General features: G+C 36.9%; 1 protein-coding gene across 4 annotated transcripts in view; it reads left to right on the plus strand.

Moving 5' to 3' along the window:
• Positions 1-24967, plus strand: part of TENM1 (teneurin transmembrane protein 1) — a 770840-nt gene that overhangs the window by 87258 nt on the left and 658615 nt on the right. For all 4 annotated transcript variants that reach the window (XM_063170577.1, XM_063170580.1, XM_063170579.1 and 1 more), the window contains exon 2: positions 24851-24948. The gene's annotated coding sequence lies outside the window, so the exon portion shown is untranslated. The remainder of the gene's footprint in view (positions 1-24850; positions 24949-24967) is intronic.

Raw genomic sequence — 24967 nt, forward strand, 5'->3', positions numbered from 1 at the left:
TAGGGAAATGAAATAACGTTTTTTTGTAGTATACGGCAATATACAGAACAGAATTTTAATTTCAGTCATTTTACTGGAAAAGTAATTTTTCCAATGTTTAGAGCAATTTTGATCTTCATAAAGCATCAAATTAGTTAAGTTCTAAAGGAAAGAATCGACTTCCACTCAAATTTTCTAAAATGTTTAGCTCTTTCTTGTTTTTAATAATGTGTTTTTAAGTGTAAGTGGCTTAAAAACACTTAAAGTGAAAGTCTTAAATGCAGATTGGAGATTAGAAGTGTGTGTTAACAAAAAACCAGAAAGAAATGTTTTGATTGATATCTCAGAAGGAAATGCCAAGGATAAATATAAATACAGTTGATTGCAATTGATGTGGGCAAGTGGTAATCAGCTGCTAATCTAAACAAACAAGACTCCAGCAGATATTTCAACTCTTCACCTTTACACTTGTCTTTGAGTTGCCTTTCCCAATCCCATTTGCAAGCAATTTTTCTACTTGTAATATTGCTATTACATTTCTTATGCTGTGGGCAGTTAATGAAAAATATATTTTTAAAATGAAAGAAGTGTATGGGATGAAGCAAAGGGTTCTGGTTTGGGGGGAAGCGTTCACTTTGTCACCTTTGGAGGAACCTGGGATACTCTAGGTTTTTCCTGAAAGATAAAGTACACTGCCTTATTTATATATCTATATGCATATATATGTATATAATATATACATATATATGCATACATATATTATTTTATATATATATATACACATTATATATATATATATACATATGCAAATAATATCTACATGCAAAAATTCTGTGTGAATTGTAATTTTCTTTAGAGTGGTGGGAAAATGAAGAGGGGTGCTTTTAGTTTCTGCTCCATTATTTATCTCCCCAAGGCAAGGTTTTTTGCTGAGAATGCACTTTGCATTCTCTCTTGGCATGTGAATTATCAGGGTGAAACCAGTTCTCCAATAGTTCTTTACCATGGGCAGGGCTCATGGAAGCAGCTGTGACCTTCAGGCTGATGGGGTGACACAGGGTGGCTGAAGTGGCATTCAAGGGTCTCATAATGAATTCTGATTAATCCTAAATGCTGGAAATGAGGTGCTGGGACTGACCATTTTTAATTAGCTCATGTGTTAGCACAGAGTGTTTTAGAGCTGTGAGTTAATGTGCCAGCCTCCTTGTGATTAAGTATTAAAGGTACTTTAAAGCACAGTTGCCTTTTTCAGTCCTCCCTTTTAGTTTCCTGGAGGATTGCCTGGACTGCTCCATATGAATAAAAAACCTGAAGCATATTGGTTTCTGACAGCTTTTTAGGAAACCTCTTTGTAAAAGTGAAAAAACCCAAAATTAACTGTTTGCTATTTTTACCACCAATTTTAATCTGTGTAGATTGTTTAAATTGCAAAACAGTAAAAAAAGACTTTTTGCTCTGCATAAGACCACATGTGGAAGCAAATATAAAAGCTGAAAACAGATAAACTGTAGCAAATTTTAGGAAATATTAAAAATAAGTTGAAATTGCCTATGGAAATTTAAGTGTTTCCACATTGAATTGAAGAATTACATTAATTTAGAGGAGAAAATAATAGCACGTGAACTGAATTTCCAATTAGAATTAATTATCTTCCTATGGATTTTGAGTAGTTAAAGTAAAAGCTTTTTGCACTTTAAGTTATTAGCTGCGAAGTAAGAAGAGATGAATACTCTCCAAAATCAGCCCATGAATTGCTTTCTCTTGAAATTGTTGTTTATGGATTGAAGAAAAAATTGGAAAACTTATTTATGTATCATTATTGAGGAGTGTGAATAGAGCATTGTGTTGTTTTCTGGCTTGTTTATTGTGTTATGCATGTATCCTGAAGAGGATACAGCTGGAAATTCAGCTGAAACTGAGGTGATAGGAGCCAATGCAAGTGTAAGAATATTCAAAACTGCCCACAAAGGTCCCACCTTACCCTGTTCCCACAGCTTTTTGATAACCCTGAAATTTAGCAAGGTCTAGCAAAGAGAGACAGTAGTCTGATGGAATTTCAGAGTTCTGTAAAGAATTATCAACAGACCCTATTAAAGCCTACAATACTACCTTGGGGAGTCTCTCAAGGTTCCTTTGTCAAGGCTGGTTTATTGTCCACATAGTTTGTTAAAAAGCTTTTAAAGCCATTGTGGTCGATTGGATCTGTGTGGTTGTTGTAAAAGTGCAGTAAGTCAACATTAAAGTTCTTATGAAATTTTAATGCCAAAAAATTAAAAGCACAAGTGCTGTAATCAGTTCATAAAATAAAATATTTGAGTCTCTGACCCCATGCTGCCAGGTGGGATCAACAAATGCTGCAGTGTTTTATTTTCTTTCTCTCCAGGTGTGTATTTGTATTTTTCCTCCGTACACATAGTCCAGTGCTCTGTGTTAGTGACGTGTTTCTGCATTACAGATAAGCATAATATCCAGCCCCAATGTTGTGTACTGATGAGAGTGGGTTCTGTGTGAAAAGCACTGTGGCAGTAGTCAGCTCTATAACTGGACAAGTTACTGTTTACTGCACTTGGCTGAAAGCTTTGGAGTTTGTGCTCAGTCACATACATTTTCCAGATATTTTTATATTTTTTTCAGTTTTATGATCAGAAGTGAATTAAGGCTGAAACGTTTATTCTAAAAAAGTTGCTTACTGAATTTTTGGTAAAAGTAATGTATTAAGTGTGGTCCTGGAGTCAGAGTGTTTCTCATGGACTGGACCTTTAGCAAACCAAGTTATGTGAATTTCAGTTTCATTTTGTTGTTTGGTTGACTTTTTTTTTTCCTTAAGCTTCTCACATTCATCTGTTCTGTTCCCACCACCCCGAGAGTTATAATCTCTATTTTTCAGTGTGGTACATATTATTTTATTTTTCCCTTAACCTATCTCAATCTCTGCCAATTCTCCATCAAATCAGAGACCATTTTGGACTTGATTGTTGACTTTATCATTTGTTTTTACCAGCACATTTCAGGGTTTGGCACCAAGTTTTACAAGCTTAAAACCTTTTAAAGTAACAATATAAATCAAAACTGAATGTGGTGAAATGCATGGACACTTAAAATACAGCACCTTTGCACAATGCTGAAATTATGTAAAAGGTTTAAAGATCATCCATGTGTTTATTCAGAGTACAGGTGGATGACAAAGCAAATGTCGAGACCCCCTCAGGACTATAACAGAAAAGAAGTTTTTTGCCTTATTTTAAAACATAGAGCAGACAAAGTTTTGAAATATAAACTGCATTGCTGACATTCATGACACAATCAATTAGCTAAAATGCAAAGTTCATTTAGAAATACAATTATGTATCTTCAAAATATAATCAGGCATATGGACAGGGGTGCTAAAAACTAATATGGAAAACTTGTTTCTAAGCAGTAATTTTTCGGTGCTGGAAGAAATTATTAAGAGGCCTGTAAATATTAAATAATTTGAAGGAAAAAAAACGACTTATGATTTATGTCATCCTGAAGTTTGAGTGGCATGCAATGCTGTTAGCTTCAGAGAGGGAATTATTGCAGTTCTGAAAGTCATCTGCAATGGAGGCCTGTCACAGTGTAACTAAGAAATAATGACTAGACCAATTTTAGAAGGAATGAAGCTTGCAGATGATATATAATGACAGGGAACGTAAACAAAAAACCCTGAATAATCTACCACCCACCTCTTGAATAATCTATTTTTGGGAAAAGTAAAACAGCCACAAAGGCAGAATGTGTCTGATTTTGTATATTTTCTTACCACCTGTTGCAAGAAAAATCTAATGCTTCTTACTGCTATTACTCAGGCTGATTGTGTGAGTGAATAAAAGTTATTTTCATTGAAAACTATGACCTAAATCCTCATTACTTCAGTCATAGCAGGGCTGGACATTGCACTTAGGGGGAATATGCTGTGGTTTCTAATTCACTGTAAATTGTTGCAGCAGTTCCTATCTCCAGTATGGAACTCAGTGGGATTTGCTCATATTTGGTGTATTTTTAATTATTTTTTTAATAAACATAGTGATTGCTAAAATCCTCCAAAGAAGTTCTTTGCAAACTATGGACTAGTGAGTTTTATCAAGATATTTCTTTTTTTTTCCAAAGTTGTCTTTCTGAACTGTGTTTTAGGTTTTACTTCATGCTATGAAAAGAGATGAAGCTTCCTGTCAGCAAGAGACCAATGATGCATTTTTGTTGATTTCTATATGAACATTGTTGTATCACGTTGCTGGCTTTCACTTCTCCATCAGAGAGAACAAATGTTCCTCTCTGGCACTTTATTTTACTTAGCATTTTGTGCAAAACATTGATTCAGGTCCTGATAAAGTAGATAGAAACCAATTTTCTACTATCATATATTTTATTTGTCTGCTATCTGTTTAATCTAGTCTACATCTTTATCTAAATTAAATGTCATTTGGAAAAAAACTTTTTTTCTTAACAACATAGACTACATTTAGAGTTCTCACATAGTGCAATTTTAAAAAAGAAGATTAAAGGAAGGATCCAATGCATTAATTTTCTGTCTAATTTGAACCAGAGTGGTGCTCAGATGTTTTGTAAAACACATGTAAAGCAGAGTATGAGAAGGTTATCAGAAGAAAGTAGAAGCATGTGCCTGGGAATGGCCATGTAGAAAGCTGAAATAGTCAGAAAGTTTTTCTAGTGAGAAGCTAATATTCTTTCTTACTGAAATTTTTTTTCTTTGATAAGATGCACAGAAGTGTTCCAGGACAACAGAATGACAAGGCTATATTTTTATTTTTAGAGAGTTTAATTTACTATTCAGTTATAACAAGAAGATTCTATATACAAGCATAACACAATGCTTTTATTTCAAAGGACTTGATCTTCAACAGATGTTTCTTCAGCAATTAAAAGAAAAAAGTTAGTTTCAGTCGTTTACTTGGTAGTTTGTAATCTTTGTCCCAGCTGGAACTGAGCATGTTGTTTCCTTGCAGAGATGCTTTGGAACTGCAGACACCTTTCTCAGAAAGTGGTGTCTGGTACTGGAGGAAAATTGGTTTCATCAGGGGTCAGCTTCAAAACCCCACTGATATAATAGTGCTAAAAATTAATTTGCCATGTATACAATATACATTTAATTACAGGGTAATGCACCAGATGAGCCTTTTGTTAGGTTTGGGTGAACAAGTGGAGCTCTGTGCATTTCTTTGTGTTTCCCAGCAGGGGAAGTTTGCTGTCAGAGGAAACACAGTAAATGCATTTTACAGGAGTGGCTGAATGCCAAAACAGAAAAAAACGGTCTCAAACAAGGACCTAGTGTTTAACTTCAATTTACTTACACCCTAAAAATAGCTAAAGGGTAAGGACACCATAGTCTTGATGGAAGCAATAGAATGACACAAAGAAACCCTGTCTGAATTAAAATTCTTAGTTTAAAATACAAAAGAGCTACATAAGCCAACACCAAGCTGACACCTGTGCAATTGGTTCTGATTTGTTGTCCATCTCTTGTTAAGGGTTTCCTGGATGTGCTTTTGTTCACTCTGGTTGTTTCAGCCCTCTCCATGACTGAATCCAGTGTAACCCTGAAGTGGCAGTGCCCTAGGAGGGCACCACCCTGCCTGCAGTCACTCCCTGTGACACCAGAAAAATACTGAAAAAATGTCAGTCACATTCTAAATGAAGAGCAGCCAATCATCCCTGTGCTTTTCCTAACTTCTAAGCTTAGTGAGATGGCTGGCAACACTTCACTTTCTGCTATCCATCACTTTGATATAACTTCTGAAAGGTTTAATAAGATAGCTGGGAGATGAATAAGAAGTAACTGTTCAGTAATATAGCTTCCTTGGATGTTTTGAGAGGCAAATATTTGTATTTGCAAGAAATAATAATCTAACTATGATTCTCAATAGGGTGTCATAAGATTTTCAGCCAGAACACTTTGGGAGTACGTCGTTTCAGGCTATTTATTCCAGAAGTGGGAATAGATGAAATTCTCCAATGGGATTGAAAAAGTTCCATAATGATACCATAAGACATTAACTTAGCAGTTGGAAATAACATTTATGAACCACTGGAAGTTAAGTTCTCATGGGTTTAATATTTTCTATAGCCTCATAAATCTGATAGAGACATAATCTCTTTATTAAGTCAGAAATTCTATTTGTTTTTAGAAGAAATCGACAATTCTGCCCCGAAATAAATGAGCTCTCTTCGTGGTAAACAAATTTGCACTCAGGAGATGCTAAGAGAATCCTCTACATGTAAATGATAAAATATTAAGTCTCTCCTTGAAATTCAGTGTAAAAAGAAACAAATACACCCTCAGAAGGTGGACAGATGTCTATGTTAAGATTAAATGTATGCATTCATTTTCTAGGTTCTGTGGGTTTCAGATCTTCATACAGGTGGTTTTGGTGTCACAAAACTCTAATCACAATAATGGAGTTTGGCTCTGGTCCTGCAGAGTCCAGCACCCTCTGTCCTTTGTGCTTTTGTGACCCCTAAATGGAAAGGGGGAGTTTATGTGGCAATCTGTGAGCTGAGCAAAGCCACTGTCCTGGTTTATTAAGACCATGATATTTCTCCCATTTTCAAGCTCTAATTTATAGAAATATTTTACTTAACTCCTATTCTCTGGGTTTGCTTTGGTGGAACTATGTAGCAAGGAACAGAATGGGCATAAGTATTATAATGATAGCCTTTGCAGATTACATGCGTTTTCCATTTTTCAGTCTGTAATTTAAGATGTAGCCAAGTTTTCCTCAAGGAAGTTGTAGAGAAACAGAGTTTCTAGAACTACATTTTGGAAATCTCATCTGGTGACAGAGAAGCTTCTGTAGAGATGATTGCTGGCAAGAAATAAGAAATTGGGTGAAGATGGAGAAGTAATATAGGACTGATAACACTTGGGGGTAATCCCAGACATTAGATGGAAGCTAATATGTGCTTTTGTCTTGTGATAATTTTTTATTTTCTTCTCCAGGCTATGTGCATTGTTACCTGGATTTACATAGTTGAGAAGTCTTTTAGTTTTAGGATTTTATTTACGCCAGAATACAAATGAAAATGTAGTGTTGTACCATGAAATTAGTTTGTCCCTGAAGTGAAAATGGGTTGTATGATGCAAATTGATAAAAGTGATTTATTATTAACATATTTAGGCATTGTTAGCTGCAAATTGGTGACAGGTTCGATGACAAAATGCTTAAATGAGTTGAAGGCATAAATTCCATTGTATTAAAGTAGTGTTTGTAAACCTCTTACATGCTATAGACATTGCATCTTCTGATGCACTGAGCTAGAGAATCATAACTAACAGCAGTGCCTTGAAAACATTTTTAATCGCTAATTGCTACAGAGATTTTTTAATGCCGAGTGAAATTCCCAGCCATGGGCTGGTGTTTGACCCCTGTGTTCTCAGCAGCTCTAGCAATGTGGACCCTGTGCACTCCAACCATCCCATCCAGTGAACCACCCTGGGAAATCCCATCAAATGAGCTGTTAGGCATTAACTGTGTGCAAAACATCAGCATCAGCTTTTCAGTGTGAGTAAATCAGCCAGGTACTCATGGGCACAGACTGTGTTGCAAAATGTGATTGCTAAGTGGAAAAGCTTTGGAATGAATGGACATGGAAACCAGTTGTAATGTAAAGGCTGTTAAGGGAATTAGTCTCTTTTATGTAGCTGTATAAAATACTGCATGAGATTAATCCATGTTTTACTTTTACAATTGCAAAGGCTCAAATGGATCTGCCACCATGCAATAGTTAAAAACTAGGCAGACACCATGCCCTGATTCATAAATATAATGGACTCTCTGATCTAATCATTATGCTTACACAGCACTGATTTCTTGCGTTTTTGAAAGAGTACATGAAAGAATTTACATCCAGCTGTCTTGTCTGGGGCAAATATGTGCTTTTTTTTAAAGTTTGATAGGAAATAACAGGAAGGGATTTAGCTAATTCTTCCGAATTTGTGTGGATTAAGGAATCAAGTCTGTTAGTATTGTATATTACTTGATTATTATAGAAGTATCTAGAAATGGAGGGAACAAATAGAAAGTTAGGGAAATTCCTGTCAAAACATTAGGAACTGATATTCCTTATAGTAATCCATATTTACTCTTTTTATAGGAAAATCAAAGGAGTTTTCAAAATTGAAATTCCATGAGCTGGAAGTAATGCTTTCTATTAGGGTATTTTCATGAGGAATATTGCCTTTTATTGCTTTTGTGTTAAGTTCTATTTTTAGAAGAGGGGAATTAAAATACAGAGATGAGATAATGGTGGATTCCAGTCCTGGGGTGAGTAAGCAGCTTACAGGAGACTAGCTGAGACCTTCATCTTCCTTTAGCTGCAATAGCAAGTCTGTCTGATTTACTTTTCTATGTTGCAAAACTGCATCTTTGTAATGGCTTTTCCAATATTCTGCTGCTGAAACTTCCTAGCTGAAGCATAGGTATAGGTATAAGCTTAAGTGTAGGTATTTTGGAGGGAAGAAAGGAAAAGGGAGGGTATGACTTTACTTGCATTCACTGGAAGTGACATTTCTTCTGTTAGGAATGCTGCAAATGATCCCTTACCCTAATTTTGGCTTGAGTTCCTTGGCCATTTCATAGAGTCACCTCTGTGCTGGTTTTCATGGAACTATTTATGTAGCACTGTGGAGGACATGAGCACAGTTGTGAGGGTGACACTCAGAGGCAGCATCTTGCATGGGTGACTCACATAATGAGAAATGACAGCTGACCACAGGGATGAAAGGAGAAGGCCTGAACAGGGCAAGAGGAAAAATGAATAGAAATGGGAACATCTCCACGTCACTGAGCAATCATTGAAGAAAGAAGTGAACTGCTGTGCTTTCTCTCCTCAGTCATTTAATATTCTTTCTTTATTAATTTAATAATTTCATTATTTATTTATTTATAATTTTTACACCCCCATCCCTCTTACTTTTTGAGACTCTGTGGCAAATGCTGACTTGCCTACATCAAAGGCAAATACCCCACTCATTAAGATTACCAGTTTGACTGCTGTTTCTATGCCACCGTGTCAGTAGAGTCAGAAGGGATTTGTACCAGTGTGTTGGCAGTTGAAGGGGATTTTATGCTTGCCCTTTACTCCCTGTTTCCTGGTAGCATTTCTACTCTTATTTGCCTTCTCCCCCCCGGTGGATTTCATGGTTGGGAGTAGCACCTGTGGCCACTCTGTGCTCTGACAGCTGCAAGACTCACATGCCAAGCTCTTGAATGTATTTTTTCTATTGCTGTCATGTGGGTTAGGAGAGAGCTTCCAGGCAGACATCTCAGCTGTGTCAGTGTTCATTGCTCACAGTTGGACAACAAGGCATTATTAACTTCTCACAATTTCATTCATAGTACACTCATAGGTGCAAAGAGTTAGATTTTTTAGCACGTGCAGTTCTAGAGAGTAAGTTCTGGTCTACTGTTCAATATGTTTAAAACTCTTTTTAGATCATCATGTGCTCTGGACAGTGTTGATAGCTTTTTTTGTGCTCTGCATGTGTTCAAGAACACTCTGAATCTGTAGCAAATTAGGGATACTCATAGGAACATCTCATCAGCATTTCTTCCTTGTCTGCTGCTGGCAGTGTTTGAAATCTGATTCAGTCTTTGGAAACCTGGAGTACCTGGAACCAAGCCTGGCTGGCTCAGCTGACACAGACCAGAAAGGAGAATGTTAGTGGATGCTCCAAGCATGGCTGTAGGTTTTGTTTGTTGGGATGTACATGTGCTTTCTGGTACAGCAGCCTCTGCATAAAACCAGCTGAGATGCCTTTGGGTTAGGATTAGGGTTAGCAAGGGATACTAAAGTCAACTCTAAGTTTATTCTGAATTATGGAAGAGGACAAGTTTCTATTGCATTTATCTGAAGAAGATGGTTTTTTTTTCTCCCTTAAATTCTTTGTAGCTTTATTTTTTCTTTTAACATTCTGGAGAGATATTTTGAAGTATAACATGTGTAACATAGACTCATTCCTGAACGACACTGAATAAGAAGTTGATAAATTCTTGGCTTTGTGACATTATTGCTGTCTAATGTGTGCACTGGTACATAGCAATTTATTGTGCAGCTTTGTGACTGTTCTGGACAGGAAAAACCTCTTGAAAGCAACAAGGATTCCTGTGGCCTAGAAATGGTGTTTGAGTGTCAATGGAGCTAGATATTCAAACAGACCTAAAAACTCTGTCTCTCCAAGACTTGTGAATTTAAAAAGCAGGACTAGAATTAAAAATTGCAATTCAATTTTGATGAGATAAATTTAGAAATATGGCTAATTTTTTCCCTGCCACAAGTCCAGTGAGCAATATCTGGTAACTGCATTTCTGTTCAACAGACTGTAAGGTGGAGAAGAGGTAAATGCAACTTTTCTGCATGAGATATAAAGATATTTGTGGGAAATCATATTTCCACTAGTAGGCTTATGCTCTGCATTCTGTTCAGCCCCTTAATGCTGAAGTTTGCATACTGAGCTCCCAGTTTCAGTATTCGCATGATTTCTCTCTGAAGATGATTAATTTATAGAGACTCTCTTGCACAGAGCTCTAGGCTTCAGAAAACTTTTTTGTGGAAAATGGACACACAAATTATTTTGACTCATACAATTTAGTGAGGCAACATCATGGAAATTGTAGTCTCTTGTCTGTTGTAAGCAAAATGTGTTGGGGGGAGAGATGACCTTCGGAGATAAGGCTGAAATCAAGCAAAAATGCATTCTCTTCCTATTTCCCATCAAGGCTGATTTTTATCAGAACACTTGGATGCATTTAGAAAAGGAATTTAAGAACAGGGATGGACCTTCAAATGTACCTGTGTGACTCTAAGCATTACCTGGCCAATTATTTTTCCTCTGCTTGTCATATACAAGTCTTTGAGGTGTAATCTCAGTATGATCAAGGCAGTTAAATGCTTTGTGTGCAGTCTGGGAGAGGTATTTTCTGTGTGTAAATATGAAAACTATTTTTAAAATAGGATGCTTTAATATAAATTAATATTTTGTTTTTTTAGAAATTTATTTTTGTGCACATATAAAAGCATATTTCAGTCTATTTTATTTCTGCAGCAAATGAACTCAAAGCATTATTTTTATCCTCTGCTTATATATGGTCAAGTTCCCACTGAACCACAAAGCTGCTTAAGGAGCTGCACACAGTCATTGTGTACAGGGCAAAAGCCTTGTTGGCTGTTTTGCTGTAAACAGAGCAAAGATCTCTTTAACTCAAACAATCCTCTCCCCTCTGCAAATCACAGGCCACATGAGCTGACGGGTTTACAGGCAAATCCAGCCTGCAGCTGAGGATGCAGGGCTGAGCAGAGAGTGCTGCTGGGCTGGCACTGCCTGTCCCTGTGTCTGTGTGTGCTGTGCACGTGTCCTGCATTCTCTGTGGGACTGAGCTTGCTGCACCTGTGACTTTATCTTCCTGCAGCCCCTGCAAGGCAGATTTTCTGCACCCCTCTCATGGCTGCTGCTACATTGCTCTGTTAGGTCATGATGTTCAGAACTGTTGAGGCAACTGGAAGAAGAGGAAAGAAAAAAAAAGAAAAACAAGACTGTATTTCCTTATAATTGCATGGGACATAATTCCTGCTGCTTATGATGGGCTTTATATTTAGTAGAGGTTAATTTACCTGGCAGTGCTGTACTCTGTTTCTCACACACTGGGCAGCATCACACTCAAAAGTGCTGGGTCTTATTACTAAAAAAAAAAAAAAAAGAAAATCAATATGTAATAATAAGCAATAAGTATTACAAAGTTATTACATGCATAAATATGCCAGCTGATGCCTGATTATGCTGATTGTGTGTGATTTATTTTTTGACAGCAGTGTGACACTGTTTCTTATGATCAGGTAGGTGTCAGCCCACACAAAAAGTTTGGTAACTCCATTTCATGGTGTTGATACAAAGGACTTGAACACATCTCCTGTAATTTCAGCAGAGAAGCAAGGATGGAAGATGAAGAGCCACTGATTCATCTTGTTGCTCAAGTTGTGTCTCTGCCAATTCCTGTTGAGTGTTCTGTGTTGCAAAGAGCAGTGTGGCAGCTCCTACAGCCATCCTGAGAATTTGGCTGTGAGAATTCCCTAACTGGCCAGAGGAAAACAAATAGAGCAGGAAGTTAAAAGGGTAAATGTCCCTGAAGTGCTTGTTACTACTCCTGATTTTTGTGCCTTAGTTTCACATGGGATTTTTGAAAGTGATCTGCTTTGAAAGGATGAATTTTTTTTTTTTTTTTTGCTGTGCACCATATGAAAGTCTTACTGTTCCAGTTGCTCTCCAGGCTTTGATTTGTTTTGGATTCTCATGACTGCTTAGTTTTTGAGGGTTAGGGAGGATGTATCCATGGCAAATAATGTTCTGGCTTCTGTAATATTGGCATTGCTGAAGATAGCTTAAATTCTGTTTGTGAGCTTACATGAGTATGGAAAGACTGAGGCTTTTAAAGGTCAGGTACCAGAGGCTTTCCTGGCCCTGCTCTGCAGCCTGGACACGCTCAGATCCTGATCCCTGCCTCTGATGGGCCTGAGCCACTGCCAAAGGGATCAGATGGCCACAAAAAGAGCTCTTGGAAATTTGTTAGTGACTGGCATGCTAATAGTGTTAAAATACTTCATCATAAAGCAGTAACCAGAAGCCTTTAAGGTCTACCAAATTTTTAATCTTCCAGTTTGAAGTGTTAAACTGCTTTGTTTAACCTCCTATGCTCACATATATAAAATTAATAAGACCACTCTTCCAGAAGTGTCAAAGGGGTGGCCATGAAAGTTTTCAAACAAGCAGTTCTTCCTTACATGCAAAACTCTTTAGGTTTTATCCTGCAGTTTTCATGATTTTTCTCTAATAAGATATGCATCTGCACACCTGTGGAGATATCTTAAGCCCCACTATTTTAGTCTCTAAAATAATAAAAGATATTCCATCAATTTTGGTTCTGAAAGGGAGCACAGGAACAGTTTTCTTTAAATTCATTTCCTATTGGTGTGAAATTTTTTGTGATTTTTCTTTTTCCTCTTCCTCTTGCCCCCAAAATCCATCTCATATTTCACAGACGAGGAAACGGAGTGATGGTGTGTCACATGCAGTTAGATCAGTCACTTTGGCAGTCATTACTGACACAGCCTAATGCAGTCTGACTGATGTAATCAGACATGATGTCTCTCACAACGTACAGTGTCACCCTGAGAAATATAGTGAGACACAGGTTTCAGAAAAACAAAGTTAAGGGTTGTTTTACAAAAGAAATAATAACCCATGGCATTGTGTCTGCAGACAGGCACCCTAAACAAGTAGGTCCTTCTAGACAGAGCAAGACAAGTGTGCTAAATTCATTTCCTTAAGGAACATGAGGGGTTTTGTTGGGCCCACTTGAATGAACCTCATTTATAAAGGAGCTAATACAACTTTCTGCAACAGTAATTTCTCTTTCTGTTGCTCTCTTAAAGCACAATGATATCCATCTCAAAAAGGTATTTTGAGTGCTTCCCATTTTGGGATTCCCAGCTTGTGACCTCAGCAGTTTTTCTGGTTTCAGTGAGCTGATCTGATTTACCTCACATTTGGCTTTCCAAGTTGAGAATGTCCAAACAACTAACAACAAAGACATTTTAACTTTGGAAGGCACTGTGTAGCATCAATGCATAATCTTTTTCCATCTTGGTGTATTCATTGATGGCATTTGGAATTTATTTTACTATTCTCACAGTTTAGTTGCTGCAGCTGAGATGCCCAGATGCAAACAAAGTTGTATTTATACTCCTTGATGTGTTGTGTAGAGCAGGGACAACTGCTCTGATCATTGGAGGCAGGTGCTCAACTGGACCTGATGCTTTCACAGGTTTGTTTGAGTTTACTGATCCAAATCTCAGCTTTAGCTTTCCTGGCCTCTAGAGCAGCATGTGAATTCTGAGGTCCCCTGCAGGCAATCCCGGGCTTCCCATTCTCTTCAGCAGGGCAGGCTCAGACCTGCAGAGGTCACTCCAGGGACTTGCTCAACTTGAAGTTGTTTGAAAAAATAGTCCAGCTGGTTAAAGTGACAATTGGATATGACAGACCATGTGAAGTGTCTCTGAAGGATGTTGAGCCCGTGAAAAACCACCTATTACTGTCACCTGAGTGAGAACTGAAAATTCCATTGAAATGGAAAAATATTGATCAGTAACAGTGAAAGAAACACCTGCTCATACCTTAAAAAAAAAAAAAAAAAGTGACTATAAGCCTTTATTTGGGATCCATTGCTAAAATAAAAGTAATAAACATTAATGTGGTACTGGACTCATAAATTCTACTGGAGACATGATCAAGTTGTAATTATTACTGACATTTAAATTAATGGGTTGGCCATAAATTTAGCTATCAAAACTGTTTTAAAAATATAGAACTTAATCTGTACTTCAGTCTCCATCTCCAGAAGTATTTTTAATGTCTGTTCTTAAAACAGCACTTTAACTTGATTGGGTGTTTTCCCCCTAAAAGTCAACATGAATGCAAATAATTTGTGGCTTAAAATAGGAAAAAAAGAAAGAAAAAAAGGCAAAGGTTTTATGCAGGAAAACAAATGTGTCTCTGTCTGCCTCTCTCTGTCACCAGCATTTTAATGATCACTTTACAACTTTGCTATCTCTGAACTTAGATCTGTTTCAGCTTCCTCAGGTTAATTTGCATTCAGAGCTATTTTGCTGTTTTGGGAAGTATTGATTGAGAAAGAAATAGAACAGTTTTTATACAATGTCTATGGAAAATGGAGGAATGTGAGGCTGGGGTTACCCCTTACAGGGACCCTCTACAAAAATATTGAGTCCCTGTAAAGGTTTCATTGCCTGGCGTGCCCTATTTATGCTGCTCTTTCCTTTCTGGAGGGGGTAGCAGTTGAAATGTTTAACATGCTGCATATATTAAGGTAAGAATTAATTAGTGTGAATAGGCAGAGCACCCTATGGTGTCACTGTTTAGTCAGGTTTCTACGGAGAATCACACTTCAACAGGAAAAACAATGGGGGTTTTGTGTTCTAAAGACATAGCAAAACCAAACAAATTAAAATTAGCAGCTGATGTGTCATCTTATCATATGTTTTCCTTCTTTCTTTGCCATCCATTCCACTGCCATTAGTGAAGGGAACTGTGTGGGGGAAAAGATGAGCAAAAGCTAAGTGAAAAACCTCAGACAAATGCTATTTTTCTTTGCCAGTACAGGCCTTGCCAACTCCTGCCTAGAAAAACTGCTTCTGAACCTTTCATCCATGCTTTTCGATGGTGGTACCAGAGAAATTTGTCTCAGTAACACAATTAGAATCACCTGGATGGAAGTGAGAGCTGTCAGGGGTGTTTTAAAGGCTCCCAGTTTGGTGCTGTGTGACAACATGATGGACATAGCACTTTGAGTGTCTAAATTAGTGAGATAACTGACCTAGGAAAGAGAGAAACAAGACTTCTGAAAAATAATAAGAGCAGCTCCTTAATAAATACAGTGAGGGGAGCAAATAGAGCAGTAGAAGCCTGGTCACATGTTAAATCTGTTTAGATGTAGTTGATCAGAAAGTTTAAAAGGATTATCAGAGTGGGGCAAATCTGAAATGTGATCAGAGGTAAAATGTCTTTGTGATTTGTGCAGGTATTTGACAGAAGAGTTGTTTGGAATGACCTTTATATTGTAATGAGTTGGAGGGTGAGGGGTTGGTTGGTTGGTTTTTCACTAAAGAAATCAGTTTACATAACTGTGGGCTTCTGTGACCATTGCTTTACCTGCAGTGTCTCAGCCCTCCCTCTTCTCCCCTCTCTGATCCATTTGTCATTTTGGAGGTTTTATGAACTGTGGCAGGGAAGAGCTGAGTCTGTTGTGTCCCATCTGTCAGGGGTCAGAGGCAAATAAAGCCACCCCCCAGGAACCTGCTGCTAGAGGGGAGGCAATATAAAATACAATAAAAGGCTTAGCTTTCCTTTCTCCATTCTTGGCTAAATCTATATCAATTTCTAATACAAATATTGCTTTAAGAGGCTGTAAAGTTCTTCAATCATATCCACTGCAACCATGATTATGGGCAGTTCCATCTGCAAGGATATTTTCAGTTATATTTAACTTTAAACATGTGTGTAGATTTTGCTGAATAATCAGATTGCTTGCACACAAAGATGAATGAACAGACTTAAAGCTGTGAAGCTTATCCTCCCCAATCCCCAAAAAAGGGCATTTGAGGCTGGTTACTCCATAAATTAGTGTTTGAGACTGTGTACAAATACCTTGCTCAATTATTGAATTAATAAATAATTAGATTATTAATAAAAAACTAAAGTGTTGGTTTTCTGAGGCTTTTTGTTTATTTGTGTTTGTTTGTTTTGTTGTTGGTTGTTGGGGTTTTTTAAATAACAGTGTGGTCTTTTAATTATATACAGAATTTGCTCATTTTTTTCTTGGAAAAGAATTTGACTCTTCTCTTTCTGAAAAAGTAGCACATGGTCTAAGAAACTACTCAGGGTCTGTGTTTGCAATCTTAAAAATATTTTTTCTTTTTGTGTAGGAAACTCTCTGGTAGACATTTGGTGTCAGAAATCTGTGACAGAGTAACATACTCTAAGAAGAGAATATAAGGGTATTTTGTGGTATAAATCACATGTTTGGTTTGGGGTTTTTTTGTACGAGTATAGTTTTGATTTCTCTTTGTTGTATTCTGGGCCAACTATTTGTTTGATAAACACTTCCTGAGAGCATCCAGCTTCCTGTTACTAAAAGTGCTACCTAAAATTACTGCAAATGAGGCAGGTGAGAGGTGCCAGTTTTGCTTTGTTTACTCCCCCCCTGACAAGTGTTTCTGTGTACAGATAATGTGGAACACTGAGACTGCATTTCCCTTAAGGGCACAACTTTTCAAACACAAACAGGGTAAAAAAAAAAACCAAAAACATTCTAAGAAACAGAAAATGGCTTGGGTTTGCTTCCCTAAATTGGTAGGGAAGACTTGAGGCAGTTTGTGGTACCTGAAATAGCTTTTATTCTTTTTGCTTCTACTTGGCAATGCTTGAAGGTGATGATGTCTCTTTAAATCTGCTGTCGCTTGTGCTGCCTGGAACAGACAGATTTCTCCTCATTCCTTGTGTTTGCTCTGCTATCAACTGGGATGAAGAAGATAGACAGGCAAAAGTAATTCATTTGTAATATTTCACATTCTCTTTACAGATGGAGGAGGGACAATTTTAAATTAAAGCAGCTTTTCTTCTGCAAGAAAAACAGATATTTGCTTGTATCACTTCAAATTTGTATTAGACCATATTTTATTGTTGGGAAGTCATGCTGCTACACTGAATAATGCAACATGGGCTGACCTATTTGAATGTTGAAACATTGATTCACCTGTCAGCACTTTTGAGCAAATAGAAATATTTGTTCTTGTCTTCAAATGGAAGTACAAAACAGAGCAGACGTTTGCAGGCATGAGTAAATCTCAGTGGCCCAAGCTTACAATATATATTGTAAACTCCTAATTTCATCAAGATTATTCTTTATTTAAAGATGGTAGACCAGAAATTTGTGATCAATAACATAAAAATTCCTGACCATGTTAGAGCATGTCACATTAATAGTTAATACCTACTGCCTGTATTTAATGAGAATATTTGAAACATTCTATACTAAAGCTTAATATTTAGTATAAACATATTCTGACACTTTTGCATATAATTGTTAATAAAAGAAAAAGCAGTTCAGCTCCTGAGCCAGAGGGCACATCTTTAAGTAGCCTGTAAAAGGAGACAACATGTCCAAGCATTTGTTATGTAGGTGTCTTTTCAGAGCACTCAATTTCTGTACTGTAAGAGCTCCCCAAATTTTTATTAGCCATCTGTTTATAGTAGGTGTGTACTTGGGTTGGTTTTTTTTTCCATTTCACTGTAATTATTACTCTGGCAACAAGAACAAGTTGAAATTGTGGCTTGTCTCCTGGAAGTTCTGCTTTTATTACATATGGTTCTCTCCATTAAAATACAGACCAGTTGCTCAAGCCACCTTAAGGGGAAAGCACTGGGCATGCTGCTCCCAAAATTAGGTAGGCAGGCACATTAACAGGAGCACTAATTGCCTATGTTATTTGTTGGCTGGAGCACTGACTGTGTATATAAATTTTCAAATTATTGTACTGGCTGCAACTCATTGCTAGTGAGCATCCACTGCCACCTCCTTTCCTAGGAAATTAAATATCCTTTCTAGGTTGCTATTTATGTTTATACTTAGGGTTTTTAATGACTAATGACAAATGTTTTTATGTTTGCTGCTCTGAATTGCATGCCATATGTGTTGGCCTGACCTTTGAATGAACAATGTGATGGGGGCTCATTAGAAAATATGGAATAGAGTGGATTATGGAGAGATTTTATACAGCAAAGGAGAATTGGAGGAGAGGAATACACTTGGTTCCCGAGGAGCAGGATCAGTTCTGGACTCAAAGCCATTCTAAGGAATGCTTTGGTTGTGTCTGAGCACAGCAGGTTTTCCTGTTGCTGCACGTTTTTCCTTTTCTCTGGACACATTTGCCCATGAATGGAGGGATGGGGCTGCTTTCCCCTTCTGATTAAGGAATGGAGAGGCAGTTCTGCCAAAGCTACCCTTGCAGCTGGCTCAGAGGCCCATTCTAACACGTTGCTATTCCAAGGGTGTTCCTGTGCAGGAGATGAAGCTGTGCCCTGTGCTGAGCATGGACCCTTAACTAGGAATGGAGAGGAATATCCATGCTACACAAAGGTGCTGAGATATGAATGATCTCGGCCGTACAAGGCACCTCTGGGATTGATTGTGTCTTTTTGAGAGAAAGGTTCTAGGAATTTCTCTCTTCCGTTTTATCCCATCTTAATGGATGCTGATCTACTCAAGATCATCAATAAGTAAAAGAGAGTCCTCAATTATTTCGTGTGAACCTACAGAACTTCCTCAGCTTTTTAAAGTAAATAGAAGTTGGTGTTTCAACAAAGTATGAAAGAAACTCAGAATGGCTGAAAAAGTGTTTCTTCTCTTTCAGCCCTATTTTTAGGTACTGCCAAAGAAAGCTTGTGAAATTTTTCGTGGCTCATCTCAGCTTCTCACCACTGAGTTAATTATTACCCATTTAAAATTCTGTGTAGTTCAAATAATTGCTGTCTCCATTCCTCTCCCTTTCTTTATTTTCCACAAACATTTATATTTCTGTGGCTTTCAAATACTTAAGTTGTGGTATCAAGCATGTACTCTCAATTATCTGTCAGAATTAATGAGCAAGCTTACCCACAAGTGTCTCATTTTTCACTGTGTACAAAATAAGCAGGGATGGCATATTTTAGTACCTACAGGCTGCTGTAGGTATAGCATTATTTTGATATATGGCAGAGCCTCCTTAATGAGATCATTGCAGGAGTGTTTTGCATGTGGTAGATGTGTAAGATGCAGATGATTTTTGTTGCTGACAGCAGCCGTCACACTGACTCATGCAAAGTTTGTGCTGTAAATTTTCTCTGAGCTGCAGACACATCAGCAGTATCCCTTGCATATCTAAATATGACATTGTGCACGTTTTCACCTCTATTCAAGCAGTGATATGGCCTAGTTTGTTTTATCCTTGGGAAGCAATATTTTAATGCTTGTGTTTTCCTGTTTTTCATAAAGTAACATGGAGGGAAATTTATTATTTCCTTGAAAATAAAAGATTGTTGCCCAAGACAAAACATTAGCAGTCTTGCTGGTATAAATTTGTAGGTCTATTCCTGATTTATTGTTTAAACTGGGTCTGGGCTGGCCAAATGCCCTGAACTCCTGCTGTATTCAAAACAGCAACGTGGGCTGAAGTAAACCTGTGGAACCTGGGCTTTTTTCACCTGGCCCTTGGTGCTTTTAGAAAATCAGTCTTTTTAAGAAGTTAATACTTGAACATTTGGCATCTAATTATTAACTAAAATCTTGGCCTTGAGCTTGATGGACCCATTATTCCTCTTTGCTCATACAGACCTCAGTTTGAATAGCGTCTCCTCTACAGTATCATTATGGGATTTGGGTTTTTCACATTGATTCTCCTCTGTCGTTTGCTTTTATTTCTCTTAAAATAGGTGAATTGAACCAAAACATGACTTTTTGAACGAAAATAAACCAATTTCTTTCTGCTGTTAAACAAAATTTTTGTGTTCCTCTTTAGGTGTGTATCCTACAGTCAGAGGAACACCAAAAGATAGTAGCAGGTATTTGCTGTGTAGGGCAGTTACATAGCTCTTCTATAAGGTCCCACAAAATTTGTTTCATGAGACCTTCAGGAGAATTGCAACTTGCCTCAGCAAACCCATAACTTTGAAACAACCATGAAAACAGTGGGATTTTGTTCAATGCTCTCTGAGATGGCTGTCGGCTCCAAAAAAGAGCTGGAAAACTTTTCTGGGTTTATGGTTTGCTCCTTCCTCATCCCCACCTTGCCTGTCGCAGTAAAGCTGATAAATAATCAGCCTTTGGAGTCAAAATATACCTGAGGTTTGAATGCTACTCTTGATTTAGAAGGTTTGTACACAGGAAAAATAGGTGTGACTGTAGTAGTAGACTGGCCATAATTCCATTTGAATGTATTTGAGAATTCTTTCAAACACAACGCTTTCAAAGCCTAATTATATATTGCAAGGTATAGTTCCTAAATTTCTGTTAGGATGATGTTTCCACCAATCTCTTCCATTAGGAGTCCTGTAGAGCACTTTATTTCTCAGACATCAAGCTCTATGTTTAATGTTTTCCTTAATAGACTACCCCAATCTCACAGCTCTTTAGCGTCTAATGAAATATAACTGTACTGAAACTGATTAAGTTGAAAATAGCAGTTTTTGTAATGAGGAAGGAGCATAAAAATGATTTGGGATGGAGATACTGATTAGATTTTAAAGGCAAAAATCTAAATAATGAGATCTGCCAAATTGATAAGTGATGTCTCAATGCAGTTCTAATGAACACAAGCCCTTTTTTGAGCTAAAGGAATGTTACATTATTGCTAAGTTGTTTTCAGGATTTTGTTTACTTTGGAGAGTACATTAGTTACAGAGGTGACACCAGCATGTTTTGTAGACTGGTCTTTCCTTTTCTAGCAATTAAATCATGGCCTTGGGAAGCTGAGTGATAAAACACTTATTAACTTCTGAAAAGTGAGGGTTTTGCCCTGAAGCTTCATGTTAATATAAGTTTTTGGGCAGTGCATGTATGAAGTAAAGGTAACATGATGGAGGAAGGACTCTGAGAGCTGTTAAAGAGAAACCTGAAAACAGAAAAGTAAAGTGACATAGCCCAGGTTGAACAATCAGCCTCAATTGGAGCCTGTTTTCCATCTTTCTTCTTAACTTTAGTTCTTGTTACTTTGTGTTCTTTATCAAACCACGAGTATGGTTTGCAGGTGAACCCCGGAGCTGCTCTGTTGGGGAATTCGGTGTTGTCCTGACAGCTCCAAGGGCGATGCTGCTGCTGCTGCTCGGGGCAGCAAACACCTCTGGAGCCATCCTGGAGCTGTTGCCACAGCAACGTGGGCCCTGGCACCAGCAGGGAAAGCAAAGCAGGTGGCAGGAGCGCTGTGCTCCTCAAGGAAATCTCAAGGCTGCCAGAACAATAACGCTTCAAATTCCAATTTCCCGCCTCAAAAATGTTAATCAAGCTGCTTTATTATGTTGCAAAATCATGAAAGTTGATGTAAAAATCAGACCCCTTTCCTAGGGAATTACCAAAGATACAAATGGAGATTTACTCGCTTAAAGCTAGGAAGTTGAAAGGTGAATTGTTTACACTTCAGTCTGGATAGGTTCTGTCCTATGGACAAAGCATGTAAGAGCACACTTGACATTTTCTCAATCAGAAGTTAATGAGAAATCCTCCTTTGAGTTACTTGTGGATGTAGGGCTCTTTTTTTTTTTCTTTCACTGCTTTGAATCAACATTTGTGTCTATGGAAAATCATCCTCAGAAGTGCTAGCCTGATTATCCTTCTGTTGTGTTTTGAAAAAAACTTTAACTTGGAAAAAAAAAAAACTTATTGTGAAAATAAGTATTTCCTAGAGAAAATAAATTATTTTCATAATTTGGAAGTAATTATCAACTGTTGGGATTTCAGGTTGTTTTGTTTCAATGAAAATGTTGGTGTTTTTTGGCTTTTCTGGAAAGAAACCTTGTAGTACCAAACAAAACTGATTTCTGATAATTTATAGTTTGTTTGTTTGTTTGCTAGTTTTAAATAAGGCATTATTTAGCTTAAAAAGAAAAAAATTGATTGGCTTTTAAATGCATAAAGATGGTTGCTTTTATATATAAATACAGACAGAATGGAACCAGGAACTGTGTTTGCTAATGGCAGTCCAGGGCAGGAGCTCTGAGGGGGAGTCATGATTGAATATTACTTTTAATAGTCATGATTGAATATTACTTTTAATAGTCATGTTTGAATATTACTTTTAACTATAGATCCCCAGGGTGTTGCAAGCATGGTATCAGAATATTTCCAATTTGTACATCTGAATCTCCTGGGTATCAGTCAGCCTTAGTATAATACAAGTTAATAAATGCTCCTGTTTTAAAATATATTATCAATAAATGCACATATTTTAAAATAGATATTGACACACTGGGCATGATCCTGAGAAGTAGGGGACGAACTTTGATACACTCTGGTACCAGGGTATAAATTATGGAGGAGAAATGGTCATGCTAGTGGAAAGCTAAGGAAAACTTGGAGGCAAACAGCTTTTGTCCTTGATGACTTCTCTAAGAATTACTTTCACCTTTGCACAGTCAGCAAGTTGATTTTCTCCTTTCATAAAACATTTTACTTCCTGACTGAGAGCAGGTGATGAAATTGAGGTATATAATTACATTTAAGAAAAATTCTATAATTGCTACCACTCTAATCAGAGAGGATCCGTATTTGGCAGACTTATAAATATTTTGAGAGAGATTCTCTAAGTGTCAACCTTCTATTTTTGAGCACAGCTCTTTAAGAACAGCATTTCTGATGGTGAATATAAAGACAGTGTTGGTCATCTTTGTGGTGGAGTTAAGCTCATTGGATTGGGTTTTCTCCCACATGACCTGTGAGAATGTTTCATAATAGGTGCCAGCAAAAGTATTTCAAATTTTATGTTGAATGACTTCCTAAATGTTCATGTTAAAACTGCCATTCCATTTTTTTTAATGGAGAAGTAGAGGCCAACTCAGCAGTGATTAATTTAATTCCATTTATTTTGTTTTCAAAACTATAAATAGTCCATATAACTAATTATAGCATAGGAAAGAATATACCACTTCTGAACACCATGGAATATTATAATTCTTAAATTTGGTGAAAAATTCAAGAATATTTTCAAACCTGATTTGAAAAGAACAATGGTAAGAATTTTAACAAAACTGTAAAATGTATATAGAGTAGCTGAGAATAACACTGACTTTGTGATTAAATAGAAATATCAAATAGATGGAGCACTGAAAGGTCAATTGTAGAGACAAATTACCAACTCCACCAGCAGTTTCATGTCTTATAGTTTGTTGCTCAGGTTAAAATGATATATATTCTATAGATGTCTAAGCTGACCTCTAGAAAATTGCAATGGAAATAGGTCTGAGTGGAAAAATTGATGGGGAGATGGTGATTAAATAGAATTGTTTGGTGGTTTGAAACAGAAAAAACAAATTGCGAATAATCTGATGTATCACTTCAGACTTACAGGATTTGACCAAAAAAATGTCTCAAATTTGTTAGTAGCCTTTTAGTTTCCATTGGAGTATTTTTTTTGTTTTGGAAATAATTTAGGCAATATATTATAAAAGTTCTTAAGAGAAGCTTGTCACTTAAAATGTTATCATGTTAAAAGGTTAGAAAGGAAGGCCCTGATGTAGATGAACCCATATTCTATTTTTTCACCAAAATGGACAACTGAAGCAAAGCATTGCATTCAGAATGCTTATCTGGTTGCTTTTTCTCTCATCCTAAGTATGCTCGTTGTTAGATGAAATAATAAACATTCTATCTGCTTAAAATCAGTGCCAGCTTTAAGATAATTCTTTGCAATGTTTTGCAGCTGTTCTGAATATATTTATTTCTCACAGCATGAAAAATATCCTAATGCATATGAAAAACAATAAAAAAATGCATAGTGCAAATGGAAACAAAGCTTTATTTTTTCCTATGTAGAAGAGAATTGCAAAGTAGCCATATTCAGAGTTCCCGGACAAGCAATATGTGTTAATAACTGCCTTTATTCATTTTTCAATATCTTGCAGCCTAGTTAAATTGTGTTATATAAACACATTAATGCAGGAGAATGCAAGAGAATCCCTTCTCTTGACCTTCAAAATTTCTGTAAATGATGACTCTTCAGCCCAATTCCAAATCTAGTAATTAATGGACACAGTCCTTTATCATGAAGCAGAGAAGGGAACTTTGATGTTGCAGCTGTACTGGTGCAAATCACATGGAGTTTGAGTAGATTTAGCCTGGTAGAACAGAGAACTGACTACTTTTCTTCTTGATATTTTCTTAATGAAAAGAATAATTCTGCTATAGAATTTTTCTTTATACTGTGTCTTGCTTTTACACATTGTTTCTCTGTTATTCCTAAATATTTGCTATATTTCAGTGTTAGTAAAGGTAAGTATTTTTAATGTGGAGGGCTCTCCAGGAGTGGAGGCTACTGCAGAATCTGCAGGGTCACAAATATCATTAATTCTTTGATTAAGCAATATTATTTAATGCTGAAGTCATTGTATTGTGACAGTGACTTGCATTTACTTTAAAATGCTTGTTTTGAACACATCTGCTATATTTTGCAGCTCTGTTGCAAGTCCAATTTATTTTTCAGTTTTCATTAAAATTGTCTTCATCTGTCATTTTCTTTACAGCAGCAATACCTGCCAGGATCTTCAGCTGAGCTTGCAGGAGATGCAGAGAGGCTTCACTGAATCTTCACAAAGGGAAGAAATTTCAAATTAATAATTAGGTGAGTTTAAAAAAAGCAA

The sequence above is a fragment of the Melospiza melodia genome, chromosome 16, assembly GCF_035770615.1.
Source record: "Melospiza melodia melodia isolate bMelMel2 chromosome 16, bMelMel2.pri, whole genome shotgun sequence".
Classification (NCBI taxonomy): Eukaryota; Metazoa; Chordata; class Aves; order Passeriformes; family Passerellidae; genus Melospiza; species Melospiza melodia.